This window comes from Myotis nattereri, assembly GCF_964212035.1.
Source record: "Myotis nattereri genome assembly, chromosome: 9".
NCBI lineage: Eukaryota > Metazoa > Chordata > Mammalia > Chiroptera > Vespertilionidae > Myotis > Myotis nattereri.
Genome location: NC_138084.1, coordinates 60,630,231 through 60,642,314, shown reverse-complemented (window position 1 = coordinate 60,642,314; position 12,084 = coordinate 60,630,231). Strand labels below are relative to the sequence as shown.

The window sequence follows — 12,084 nt, the reverse complement described above, 5'->3', positions numbered from 1 at the left end:
GCAGTTGGGGGCAATTAGGTCAGCAGGGGAGCAGTTAGGCGTCGATCAGGCTGGCAGGGGAGTGGTTAGGGGGTGATCAGGCTGGCAGGCAGAAGCGGTTAGGGGCAATCAGGCAGGCAGGCAGGCAGGCGAGCAGTTGGGAGCCAGCAGTCCCGGATTGTGAGAGGGATGTCCGACTGCTGGTTTAGGGATCGGGCCTAAACCAGCAGTCAGACATTCCCTGAGTAGTCCCAGATTGGAGAGGGTGCAGGCTGGGCTGAAGGACAGGACCCCTCCCCCCTCCCCCCCCCCCCCCCCGCATGAATTTCATGCACCGGGCCTCTAGTTATAGATATAATGTAGACTATATCAATGTCAGGTTAAATGACATAATTATATGATGTCTGGAATTTGCTTTAAAATAACCTGGGACAGGGGAGGGGAAATGGATTGGAGCTGGAAGATGTATACATGTGAGTTTATCATACCATATTTCCATATAAAAAGTCTAAAAATATTTATGTAAAAATATGATTTCATCAAGAATTTATTATGCTGAAAAATACGTTATGGTATGGTATTCCACGAGACAAAAATATGCAGCTGCTCATAGGGATGTTTTTGAGAAAAATTTAGTAACATGGAAAATGCTCTCAATGTAAGCAGGACACAAAACTGTTATCTCATTAAAATTATGTGAAAAAATTTAAAGGAAACACACCAAAATGTTAATAGCAGGATTGTGGTGATTTTTATTTTCTTATTTATGTTCTTTTGTGCTATTTTACAAACACCATTTATACTTGGGGGGGGGGGGGGAGTAATTTACAGAGGAAAATAGTTCATCTTTACCTGTAACAGGTCCCTTACTATTGTCACTGTTCTGATCAGCCAACTGACCTGGTGTAACCCAGATGTCAATTTTTGATTATGTGTTAAGAGATCATTGGCAGAGGGAAATCAAACTGCTGGCTTTGTAAATTTATATCTTAGACTTCTACTGCAGGACACAGCCAGTTCTGTTTATCAGAGATATTTCCATTGTCAAGGAGTGACAATGAAATGAACAGCTCCATTTTAGTTCTGAATGCTTTGGAATTTTTGTGTTAAAAAATTTAATAATTAATTTTTCATGCATTAAATATTTAGTAAGAGCCTGCACTGTGCCAGGCAACAACCTAGGCTTGGTTCAAAAGATGAAAAGAGCAGAGTGCCTGCATTCTAAGGGAGCTTCGGTCTGATGGGAGAAGCTGATGTAGAGTTGGTATATGTTGTAAAAAATAAGGCTGTATGCCCTGCTGGCATGGCTCGGTGGTTGAGCATTGACCTATGAATCAGAAGGTCACAGTTCAATTCCCAGTGAGGGCACACCTTCAGGTTGCAGGCTCAACAACCAGAAGGGGGCATGAGGAGGCAGCCAATCAATGACTCTCATCATTGATGTTTCTATCTCTCTCTCCCTTTCCCTTCCTCTCTGAAATCAATAAAAATATATTTTAAAAAATAAGTCTGTGGTGGAGATAAGCTCAGGATGAGCCATCAGACCCAGGCCGGGGGGCCACAGCCTTGCCAGAAGTTACTTGTTGCTAAGATCTTTTATTTAGCAATTAAATTTCGAGATATACTATAAACAGTGCAAATGTTTTTCTCACAAAATGTAGATTTTATGACTCTGCCCTTAATTTCAAGATTTTAAGATATCCTTAATGGTATTTTCCCCCAGTTTTAACTTCACTATTTTAATATCATGAAATACAAGTACAAAACATTGGAGATGAAATAATACATTTGTGTTTTTACTGGAATCTGTATCACCCACTCCTAACCATTGTATTAATGGCTTTCTATGGGAATTTTCTATTCCTATGAGGTTTTATCATGGAATAAAAAAAGCTCGTGAGTCTTTTCAACCATTGCAGATTTATATGTATCTTATTCCTATTCAGCTGCTTTGGAGAACTGCTAAGAAATACAAAATCACCTTAGCCAAGAGTTTTGAGTACTTTTATTTCATGTTGGCTGAAATGTCCCTTATGTTGGCAGTGCAAAGACACTGTGCCATTATAGGGGGTAAGAAAAAGTGTCTCAATAGCCCTCTTAAAGTTTAGGAAGACCAATGACCATTTCCTGAAAAGTACAGAATCTATATATATAAAAGCCTAAGTGACATCACAACCAAATGGATGACTGAACGGGCTGCGTGGGGTGACCAGGCCAACAGGGGGGTTAGTGAAGGATGACCAAATGACTGAGAAGCAGGCTGTGTGGGGCAACCAGGCCTGTATGGGGGGCAGTTGGGGGTGACCAGGCTGGCGGGGGGTGGCAGTGAGGGGCAACGAGGCCAGCTGAGGGGGGCAGTGAGGGGTGACCAGGTGGTGGGCAGGGCAGTTGGGGCCGACCAGACTGGCGGAGGAGGGGGGCAGTTGGGGGTGACCGGGCTGGCAGAGGGGACAGTAAGGGGCGACCAGGCCAGCGGGGGGGGGGGGGGCAGTTGGGAGCAACCAGGTTGGCAGGGGGGGCAGGTGGGGGTGACTAGGCCAGCATGGGGGGCAGTTAGGGGCGATCAGGCAGGCAGGCAGGTTAGCAGTTAGGAGCCAGTGGTCCCAGATTGTGAGAGGGATGTCCAACTGTCAGTTTAGGCCCGTTCCCAAGGGGTCCCAGATTGGAGAGGGTGCAGGCTGGGCTGAGGAATTTCATACACCGGGCCTCTAGTCTATAATAATAAAAGCATAATATGCTAATTAAACTGGACAGCCGAACGTTATTCTGGGTGTCCTTCCGGACAAACCCACAGCAGCTGCAAGGCCTGAGGGCAGCCACGGCGGCTGGCAGAGGCAGGGTGATGGGGGTGGTGCCTTCCCCTGGTCGGCCTGGTCACTTCCCGCAGAGGGAGGCCAGACTGCAGCTTAGGCCTGTAGGGAGCGGGCCTAAGCATCAGTAGGACATCCCCTGAAGGTTCCCAGACTGTGAGAGGGTGCAGGCCAGTCTGAGGGACCCAGTCCCCCCCGCAGTACACAAATTTTTGTGCACCGGGCCTTTAGTTTTATCCTATCTAATAGACAAACATGGTAATTGACCGTACCTTCGATACGCCTCCCATTGGCTAATCAGTGCGATATGCAAATTAACTACCAACAAAGGTGGCTAATTTGCATACTGCAGGCAGGGTGGGACAGCACCATTCCGCCTGCCCTGCCGCCATCCGGGTCTGCGACCTGGGGTGGCGGGAGTCCGGGTGTGCGACCTGACGGGACAGCTGGGCGGGGCAGCAGCGATCCCCTGGCCCACCTGGGTGTCCCATGTGCGACCCAGGGCAACGCGCCAACCCCTGGATCGGCCCTGCCCTGTGTGCAACCGGGGACGGCTCCCCAACCCCCAGATTGGCCCTGCCCTGTGTGCGACCCAGGGGCGGCGCCCCAACCCCCGGATCTGCCTTGCCCTGTGCATGACCGGGGTAGCGCCCCAACCCCCCCCCCCCCCCCGCCCCCGATCAGGCCCTGCCCTGTGCACGACCCGGGGAGGTGGGGCAGGCACCTAGGGATAAGGCCTGCCATCTGCCACCCCGGGAGTGGGCCTAAGCCAACAGGTGGTTATCTCCTGAGGGGTCCCAGACTGTGAGAGGGCACAAGTGGGGCTGAGGGACATCCGGCACCCGCCAGTGCACAAATTTTTGTGCACCGGGCCTCAAGTATATATATAAAAGCCTAAGCGACCAAACGACTGAACAACCGGTCGACCGGTTGCTATGATGCACACTGATCACCAGGGGGCAGATGCTCAATGCAGGAGCCGCCCCCCTGGTGGTCAGTGCACTTCTACAGCGGAGTGCTGCTCAGCTCACCAACAGGCGCCAGACACAGGGCTCATGCCTGGCCACTGTAGCCCGGAAACCACAGCAGAGCGGCTACGAGCCTGAGCTGCAGCAGCAGGCACAGTGGGGCCGGGATGAGCAGGAGTGGCAGGTGGCGTTGGACTGCCAGTTTCGCCCTATCCCCGAAAGCCACACCAAGGGACCCTACCAGTGCACAAATCCGTGCATTGAGCCTCTAGTACTATAATAAATAGTTATTGGCTAAGCAGTAATTCATGGAACTATATTTACATAAGGCAAATAATGGCAACAGAGGGCCATAAAGCCCCACATCTACTAAAATAGTAGTTTGCAAATATTGAAACTGACTTTTTCTTTCCTCTAAACTGGTTGAACCACAACCAGTGAGAGTAATATCAGCCAATAAAGAAAAAGTAAACTGCTAACGGGTCCAGAATGAAGCCTCCATGGCATATATCAATTATCAGTCATTTCAATTAAGACTTTTCTTATGGCAAACAAACAAAATAATGAAAGCAGCATTTACTTTGTTTTGGAAATTAAAAAAAAAAAAAGAACCGCCCCCCCCCCCCCCCTGCTGGGCAAGCTACCGAATGTCCCTGAGCCTTGGTCCCCCTCTGTAACATGAGGATAAGGATGACCTGCCTTAGAGGACCAGAGGCATATATAAATGCCTGGCACATTTTAACCATTGGATAAATGGGAACTGTCATTATTTTTATCGCTGCTAATTCCATAAAATATTTTTATTGATTGCTAATTCCATAAAATATTTGAAACTGATTTTGTTTTTTATAAATTTAAAAAATGGTGTTTATTTTTTTAAAAAAAGTTTTAATTATTATTCTTACTGTTAAAAAATCATCCAAAGTTAGGTCAACCTTTAAGGATAAACTTTGGAGTATGTATTTAAAAGAACATGTTTGGAAAACTGAACCACATTTTTTAAATTTTAATTTTTAAGAAATATATTTTATTGATTTCAGAGAGGAAGGGAGAGGGAAAGAGATACAGAAACATCAATAATGAGAGAGAATTATTGATCGACTGCCTCCTGCACGCACCCTATTGGTAACTGAACCTGCAACCCAGGCATGTGCTCTGATCAGGAATCAAACCGTGACTTCCTGGTTCATAGGTTAACACTCGCCACTGAGCTACACCGGCAATTTTTAATTGCCAGCATTATGCTTTGTTCTTGGTGGAATCATCTTAGTTTCTTCTTTTTATGTTTCAATTATAAACCTTGGCTATATTGACTTCTGTGGTAGTAAATTCATCTGGAAGAAAAGTCAAGGTCTTCCTCAAGAGAATAAGATTCTTTGTGGCCGTCAATAAATTCTTTTCCAATAATGCTGAGCTTCATCAATATCATATTCAAGCATAACATTACCCCCCATCCGCAGACACACTTTAACAGTAGGAGGAACTGAAGCTTTGCCATACAAGTTTCCTGCCAGGAAGAATCTGGTCTCCAATGAATTGGTGGACACTTCTTCTGCATGTATTTTAGAATTTCTAAAGTCTGCTTAATTTTAGGAATCTGACCTTTTAGCCTCCATTTCTTTTGAACAAGGTTGGGTTCCATAAACTTTTGCTTCTGGTACTGTTCATCCAGCTTCTTTAGTACTGGCGATGCACCCATTCCCAGGCTATTTCATGAGGGAATCTACATCTTCCACAAACACAGCCCCAGGAATCCCTGGGTGGAGCCCTTCTCCACTCTCTGTAGCCCTTCTTCTAAGTCACAACGTATTTCGTGACCGCCATCCTGGAGGAGCGAGAGTGCAACTCTTTAATGGTATTTTTAAGAACAGTCTGCTTGGTTAAGATCTGGCTTTTCCATTCAGATCGGACTCGTTTACTTCACCGTGTGGTTTCTGTCCTCAGCGAGGGATGATCACTATATTTCAAACACCACAGACTTCCTCTGCTTCATTGCCTGCAAGCTGAAATTTCAACTGTAATTGCTAGAATTTGTCTTTATTATTAGAGCATGAACTTTATAAAATAGAAGTCAGTATAAAATTAATGAGAAAAGACAACTTTTTATGTGTGCTCAAAACGAATGGCCTCAAGTGGTAATTCAAAAAAAAAATTTTTATTAAAGCATTTTTCAAAACAGTGTAAGATCAACGACAGCTTACATCCGGTGAGAAGGAGTTGCAAATCCAGTGATACTCTCTAGAAAACTTCACTTGTTAAAGAAAAAAACCACACAACACACCCACTAATCATTCCCTCCTCAATAAGATGCAGTATTAATCAAGTGGCTTAAATATCATGCTTAATCATCCTCTTTCACTTTCTGAGGATTTGATTTGAAGCAAAGCACACAGCAGAAATAAAAAAGAAGTAGAAAAAAATAGCTCGACAGTAATTAAGAACATAGAATTACAGCTAATGCTAAGAAATCTGACTCAACCTGTAAGATTCCAGGAAATCTTCTTGAGACATTAATTTCATGGTTCTACCCATTAGAGAAACTGTATTGTCTTCTCTTTGCCCCCTCAGAGATCGAATTAAAAAAATCCTCATTTTGCCCTAGCTGGTTTGGCTCAGTGGATAGAGCGTCAGCCTGTGGACTTGAAGGGTCCCAGGTTCGATTCCGGCCAAGGGCACATGCCTGGGTTGCAGGCTCGATCCCCAGTAGGGGGCATGCAGGAGGCAGCCAATCAATGATTCTCTGTCATCATTGATGTTTCTATCTCTCTCCCTCTCCCTTCCTCTCTAAAATCAATAAAATATATATATTTTTAAATCCTCATTTCAAGTGCTTAACCAGCTACAGAACCAGAAAATACAGTTTTCACAGTTTTACACTGAGTTCAGAAGATGGGGAGTCATATAATTTTAAGTGATTAAATTTTAGCTAAGTCCCAGGATCTTACTAGATAGAAAAAGGAGTATTCTGAATGAAGACTAGCAGTATCCTGGAGTGTCTGTCATCTCCCCTGTGTGAGGATGCACTAGGCTCCTGAAGGGAACATCAGGAATAAGATCTTCTGGCCTGGAAGAGCTGACCGTTTAGTGCAGTGGTTGGCAAACTCATTTGTCAACAGAGCCAAATATCAACAGTACAACGATTGAAATTTCTTTTGAGAGCCAAATTTTTTAAACTTAAACTATATAGGTAGGTACATCGTTATTAACTTAATTAGGGTACTCCTAAGCTGTCCTTTACTAAAAACATCCTCAATCTGATTGAGGTACATTCGCTGAGGTCGACCCCTTCCAACTCTCCCATCCTCAACTCCTGCATGAATCTCGCGCACCCCCCCACCCCCCCAACCCGTGCTGCATATCCCGCGGCCCGCCTGCGCTGTCTCCTGCGCTGTCTCCCGACTTCTGCACATGGCCACGAAGTTTCAATCACACTGTACGAGGGTGCCCGCATGTGGTATTTTGTGGAAGAGCCACACTCAAGGGGCCAAAGAGCCGCATGTGGCTCGCGAGCCAGGGTTTGCCGACCACTGGTTTAGTGGGAAAGACTAAAGATAAGTCACAAATAGAGTACCACAAGGGCAGAGCAACATCAGGGAAATGGATCACATGTTGTGGGAGCAATAAGACATATTTTTTTAAAAAATAAATGGTTTGTTATGTGTTGGCCCAAGAACCATGCCACCATTTATAAAACTTTCTATGTAAAAGTGCAGAGTAAGTTTAAGCAACTTACAAAAAACTTTTGAGCCACAAACTGTAAGTTGGAGCTTGGGCGCACTTCCTTTGACTTATCCTAACCATATCTTTTTACCTATGGCTCCAGTGCACTGGAATTTGGAAACCCATTCCTAGGATAAGCTGCTTATCCACTTGGTGTTTTTATTGTATTTGGGAATATCTGAAGCTATGTTTTATATTTCAGGCCTACTTGGTTCATTTGTAACAAGTATGATGATATACTTTTGCCATGAATACAAACTTTGGGTGACTGCTGTGTGCCTGGCATGGTGCTAATTGCTCTTTCTTGCCCCTGTCTGCCACTGTGATTGACACCAGAGAAGAATCATGGGTGTGGTGAGTTTTGAACTTTTCAGGAAGCAAAACTGGTGTCAAAGTAGCAATTCCTTGTGGTGCCAGGAACGTTGATATGGTGAGGCTCTCAGAAACACCTCTTTCGAAGGCCTTTGTGTGATAGTATTCTATAATTCTTCATCTCATTTTTATTATAATATTTGTGAAGTGATTTTGCATTTTTCTTTTTTTTATTTCAAGTTCATTTGGAAGAGCTATACACTAAACTCTGTTCTCTGGCATGTCCAAGACGTGTGACTATTAGCAGAGACATAAATACAGGGGTGGGAAAAAGTAGGTTTTCAGTTATAATACAAAGAAATAATACAAGAATAAACTGTGTTTCGCATACTCACAACAGTAAGCCTGTGTAATTACTATTTGGCACATACTGACTGCATGCAGTGTCAGGTTTTATTCAGAAGGTACAAAAGAAGGAGTTGCTTCATTCTGTAACAGTGGCTTTGTGTCTCCCCAGATCTCCTTAGTAATAGCATTGGGAATGTCACAGGACCAATGAAGCGTCTGAGGCAGGAATTTCTTTCTTTTTTAAGTTTTTTTTTTTTTGGTTCAGAGACAGGAAGGGAAAGGGAGAGAGAGATAGAAACATCAGTGATGAGAGAGAATTATTGATTGGCTGCCTCCTGCATGCCCTCCACTGGGAATCGAGCCTACAACCTGGGTATGTGCCCTGACTGGGAATCCAACCGTGACTTTCTGGTTCGTGGGTTGACGCTCAACCACTGAGCCACACTGGCTGGCCTGAGAAAGAACCTTATTTTAGTAGCTTAATCTTAGTGTGCGGTTAATGTGGGGGATGTTCTTGTTTCATGAAGCGCTGGGCTGTTCCAGCAGTTCAGGGTAAGCTGGGTAGGCCAAGAAGGGCTGGGAACTCAGGAACTCAGGACTGGGAACCAGGCTGCGCAGAGAACTGAATGCCTGGGGAAGAGGAAGAGGAAGTGAGTCTAGACTTTGTGTCTAATCATGGCTATTGTCAGTACTCCCTAACCCTTCATCACTCCAATCCAGTTGAGCTGCCTTCTTGGCGAGCCAGAAGTGTGGGGGAATTACGCCACTAGGAGCTGCTGTCCATCAGTGATTGACAGACGTTGGTGTGTAGCTATCCCAGCTCCCTCCCTCACTGGCTTTGCTTTACACGGGCTTTCCCAGTAAAACTACGCTCCACTCACCCACAGTGGCAGCTGGCCTGACAGTACACTTCCCTTCCTTGTCCCCCTGCTCCGCCTTCCTTTCCTTGTCTCACTTTTCTAATCTCCTCCTGGTGTTTGCCTTCACCTCCAAATAAACCCTTGCACTAGAATCTTTGGCTCAGGGTTTGCTTCTGCAGAAAGCTACACAGTAAAGTATATTACCTCATCTTTCAGAGAGAAAGTTTCAGGCATGTGGCCCTCATACCTACCAGATGGGCATGGTGAGCAAGGAATCAAAGCTAAATCATTAGTTAAGTGGCCCAGATTATGCTTACATACCTTTGATTTATTTCTCTGGGCTCAATGCTGACTAGCCCTCTCCTGCCAATACATTCTTCCTCAACACTGGGCACAATTCGGGTAACTAGGATTCTGTTTTGTCAATTACCTTTACATTCCTTCCCCTCCATGACCTTGCCCTTCCCCCAAATGGTCCTAAGTCATCGTGAAGCATCAAATCCCCTTAAGCTCTTGAGTTACATGTTTATAGCATCTCTTGGTTTATTGCCTGTAGTTAAATACCTATTATTTCATCTTCCTGGCACCCCTGTCCTTCCTCCTGGGATCATCACATAATCCTCTTTTCCAAGCACGGAATTCTATGGGACCTGACAGGTCCATCAGCAAAAATGAAAGACTCCTGCTCGCCATCCTTTTCCCCCAGTCATAGTTGCTTGCAGAGTGAACGGGAGGTGATAAAGGAGACAAGCGTGCACTTCTTTGAATTTGCTGATAAAATCATGGAGAGAGGTAGGTTGGAAGCTCTCGGAGGGGTTGAAGTCAAAGGAGGATTTTTCATGTTTTCCTTGTTTGATCTCAGACTGAAAACTTGGCAATCATCTTGATTCCTCCCTCCAGTCCCTGTCCACCTTGCTCCTCCCCTTGCCAGAACCTTGTGTTAGGTCTCACCAACTCCCCTGGATTACTTCGCCTCCAAGCCTCCTGCCTGAAGCCCGGCTCCTCTAGCTTCCATTAAGTTGCTAGCATATTCTTTCTAAAATGCAAATCTGGTCTTGTCCGTCTCTACTTACAGCCCTCTGGGCTTCCATTGCCCCCTGCCAATCCTCCACATCCGTATGAGGGTTTCAAAACTGGTGAGGCCCTTCTTGTTCAGGCTCCTTCCTACCTGTCTGGGCCTCTCCTCCCTCATCTCCTTGCAGAACACGATCTATTCTTTATACTCCTGCAGCCGGTGGACGTGTCATACTCTTATTCCATGTCTTTGCATGTACCGTGATCCCTTCCTTACAGAGTACTCCATCGGAAGAAGCACTCCCTTTGCCCCCTCCTCCATGCCCAACTCCTCCCTTGCTCAGGACTGCACTGAAGTGTCACTTCCTTTGGAAAGACTTTCTTGACTTCCTCATACTTGGATAAGTAACTACACCATGTGTTTTACCATGATGGCATTTAATCAAAACATTTTCTTTAAAAAAAAATTTTTTTTAATTGATTTTAGAGAGAGGGAGGGGAGGGGAGAGGGAGAGAGGGGTAGACACATCAATGATGAGGGAGATTCATTGACCAGCTGCCTCCTGAATGCCCCCTCCTGGGGATGGAGCCCCAAACCCAGGCATATGCCCTGATGGGGAATTGAATCGTGACCTCTTGGCTCATAGGTTGGCGCTCAACCACTGAGCCACATCAGCCAGGCTCAAACCATTTTCTAATTGCTCAGTAACAGGGGTGCTTGACCTGTGTCCCTGGAAAAGCTGATGTCTAATTTTCCTGGAAAAGTTCCAAAGTGAGAGATGGCTGGGCTTCCCCTCATGGCCCAGGGGGAAAAGAGGACTTTGGTGGGAGGGGCCTGTTCTCTGGGTTTAAGTGAGACAAAGGTGTAGGCTTTCGCCTGGGGGCACCTAGGCTTGATGGAGTCCCAGCCAATGGCACTGCTCAGCAGGGTGAGATGACAATAGGAAGAGTCTCCCTGGGATTTGCCATTAGAGTAGGGGTGGATGGGCGTTTACAAATAGCCAACCAATGGTTGCATCCCAGCACCAGCGTGCAGGGTGTGGGGGGATCCATACAGGGGTCCCTGTACTAAAATCCCACATATAGGAAAAGGAGAGCTTGTCACCAAGCCCAGAAAAGTGAAGTAACTTCCCCAGGATGTTACAGCTCAGAAGAGACGCAGCTGGCATTTGCACCTGATCCCACAGGATCAGGCGGGTGCGTGGCGGGCAAGGGTGTGCGGGTGAGACCTCACACTGGGCGTGAATACAGGTGAGCAAGATATCAAGATTTCCTGGAAAAGTGAATGGGGAACAGAAAAAAAACAAAAACTACATGCATAATATCCCTAACTAGGCTTCAAAACTTCCATGGCAGAAAACTCACTGTGAGCTGAGAAGTGGGCTACTCATCTCTTCGGATTCTCTGATCCTGTCAGAAGAATTTCCGGCTTTGAAGAGTTTCCTTGAGAAGCAAAGCCTCCCACGTGAGGTCTGAGTAAGTGGAAGGAAACAAAACAAGCCCCTCAGCTCGGCAGCAGTCTGGTCCCTGAAGGGTCTTGGAGAACCCCTACCATCGATGTCCTTGTTAACCTCGATCCCGGACCCACCCGGACTCGGGGACCCACCTCAGTGTTGGAAGCTCCCCCGCAAACCAGTGGGGTTCATCCTTGTCGCCCAACAGGGAGGCCCTGGAGCACAGACCGCATCTCTGCGGGGTGCCCGACACCATCCCAACTCGCCCAGGCGCCAGGCTGCTCGCTTTGCAAGAACGAGGCTGAAGCAGAAGCCGAGCAGGCGAGTGCGCTCCGGGGAGCCAGGCTCGGACGCCCTGTCGCAGTTTTCGTCTCGAGTGGGCGCGCGCGGGGCGGGGGAGCGCGTCACCGGCGCCGCCAGACGCGCCGCGCTGCCCAATCGGCGGAGGCGCAGGGACATAAAAGTGCGGCTCCAGCTCTGCGCGCGCGGATCCGGGGCTGGAGGTCGGGGCGAGCGGGCGCCCCCCGTGCGCGGAGAGCCCCAGGGGTCCCTCTCCGGACCGCCCCGCGCCCGCCCGCCCGCCCGCCCGCAGCCCGGCGGGGACACCCGGACGGCGCGT

General features: G+C 47.0%; 1 pseudogene across 1 annotated transcript; it reads right to left on the bottom strand.

Annotated features, from left to right (window-relative positions):
- Nucleotides 1-5,023: 5,023 nt before the first annotated feature.
- On the bottom strand, nucleotides 5,024-11,924 carry LOC308525543 (prefoldin subunit 3-like; annotated as a pseudogene). The gene is made up of 2 exons: nucleotides 11,732-11,924; nucleotides 5,024-5,513 (listed from the first exon to the last, which is right to left on the bottom strand). The product of its transcript is annotated as a prefoldin subunit 3-like (transcript).
- Between the last annotated feature and the right edge of the window lie 160 nt (nucleotides 11,925-12,084).